This window comes from Vigna unguiculata, unplaced genomic scaffold, assembly GCF_037176805.1.
Source record: "Vigna unguiculata cultivar grain cowpea cultivar isolate G323 ecotype 2 unplaced genomic scaffold, ASM3717680v1 ptg000051l_ERROPOS641538, whole genome shotgun sequence".
Lineage (NCBI taxonomy): Eukaryota > Viridiplantae > Streptophyta > Magnoliopsida > Fabales > Fabaceae > Vigna > Vigna unguiculata.
Genome location: NW_028196697.1, coordinates 262,501 through 265,000, shown reverse-complemented (window position 1 = coordinate 265,000; position 2,500 = coordinate 262,501).

The window sequence follows — 2,500 nt, the reverse complement described above, 5'->3', positions numbered from 1 at the left end:
CGGTCTAGTTCACTCTTTTCCAGCATCATCCCCCCAAGTTGCCTTGTTCGCAGTTTGGCCTAGTTCACTCTTTTCCAGTGTCATCCCCCCAAGTTGCCTTGTTCGCAGTTTGGCCTAGTTCACTCTTTTCCAGTGTCATCCCCCCAAGTTGTCGTTGCCAACAACCCAAGAGTCCATAGTATTCGGAGTTCTAGCGGGGCCTCCCCTTGCTTCCAACAACCCAAGAGTCCATAGTATTCGGAGTTCTAGCGGGGCCTCCCCTTGCTTCCAACAACCCAAGAGTCCGTAGTATTCGGAGTTCTAGCGGGACCTCCCCTTGCTTCCAACAACCCAAGAGTCCATAGTATTCGGAGTTCTAGCGGGGCCTCCCCTTGCTTCCAACAACCCAAGAGTCCGTAGTATTCGGAGTTCTAGCGGGGCCTCCCGTTGCTTCCAACAACCCAAGAGTCCATAGTATTCGGAGTTCTCGCGTGGCCTCCCATTGATTCAAACAACCCAAAAGTCCATCTTCTTCGCAGTTCAACATCGCCTCCCTCGTTTCCAACAGGCCCAAAGGTCGTCTTCTTCGCAGATCCACGAAGAGCTCATCACGATTTGCCACATTCCATTTCCCACGGGTTGTCAACAACACTTTCTCACACTTCCCGCAATCGAGTACGTGCATGACATGCCAAAGCACATCTTATTTGCCTTCCATCGCACTCAAGACGACGGGTTGTGGAAGAACGATATTGCTCACAACAAGTTCAAGGACAACGTCTCAATCAAGGGACACAACCGAATTATGTTAACTGGGTCGCTAAAGTAAACCCGAGTTCATATAATGCACCGCATCCAAAAGAACTAGCCACAACACGTGCATCACTGAGATGTTTCACTAGATGGAACACGTGCGTGACATTAGGATCCTCCAACACCTCTTCGTGATGGAAAGATAGAATTCGAAGCAACCACAGAAGTACCGTCTAGTGGGTAGGCAACACAGGGACTGATCAACCAATATCACCCAAGGCAACGGGTGAAAATGGAAGAGATGCATGCTTGACCGTTCGATACGCAAGGCATGGAGCCAGCCAGCAAGTGCATCTCGATTACAACTCACACACCCTCACGTTCGCAAGACACCACACCACAAGACGGTCCACCCCCCACCTACCATGGGCAAGCAAGCAAATGGAAACATCAAGTGACGCATGGTCAAGCATCGCTAGGCATGAAAATAACTTTCCACAATATCCGAGGGACTAGCTGCCGAGCTAACCAACGATCAGTGACGACCGTGTGTTGGTATTAATAAAGCTCAACAACTATGAAGAGGCTAGTTGTGCCATGATAAACATGCTAACGCACGCACCACGTGAGGGGGGAGGCCTCATCAAGCTCCCTTTAAAACCTGCCAGTGTGGAGCTGGCCGGCTCAAGGAGCACTCCCCCCCTATAAGAGGTTAATATGCAAAAGGCAAAATTGTACAAGTAGATACACTTTTTTTGAGCAGACATAAGTCCATATCTCGGGCTACACTTCGAATTTTGATGCGATTTTTTGCAGTAATTCGTAGAATAATGGTATCTCCTTGCTCACCAAATTTCATAATTTTTCTCCAAGGGGAACTATTTTTTTTATTTTTTTTACTTACCGGGTATGTGTAAAATCGGGAAAAATAGAAAAGCACATGTAGACTTCGAATTTCGACCTCATTTTTTCCAGTCCACCACTAAACAATATCAGGAACCTCCCCACAAAATTTCATTCAGTTTGGCCAAGGTCTTAAATTTGACAAATTTTGGCACCAAGCTATCTAGTCGCGGTGCACCGACCAACTTGGCCAAGTGCAAAATGCATCCAATTCAAAACTTTTGTGCACCAACACTTTTACAGTACTCATTTGGGGACATTTGGAGGCCTTTCCAACCCTCACATCTCAAAAACCACGAATTTCATTTTTTCACAAAACTCCCCACCAAGCCTTCTAGCTATGCCGCGGTGCACCGCCAACATTGGCCATGTGCAAAACCCTCCGAACTCAAAACTTTCGTGCACCAAGAATTTCATGGTATTCATTTGGGGACATTTGGAGGCCTTTCCAACCCTCACATCTCAAAAACCACGAATTTCATTTTTTCACAAAACTCCCCACCAAGCCTTCTAGCTATGCCGCGGTGCACCGCCAACATTGGCCATGTGCAAAACCCTCCGAACTCAAAACTTTCGTGCACCAAGAATTTCATGGTATTCATTTGGGGGCATTTGGAGGCCTTTCCAACCCTCACATCTCAAAAACCACGAATTTCATTTTTTCACAAAACTCCCCACCAAGCCATTTAGCTATGCCGTGGTGCACCGACAACCTTGCCCATGTGCAAAACCCAACCAACTCAAAACTTTCGTGCACCAAGACTTTCATGGTATTCATTTGGGGGCATTTGGAGGCCATTCCAACCCTCACATCTCAAAAACCACGAATTTCATTTTTTCACAAAACTCCCCACCAAGCCATTTA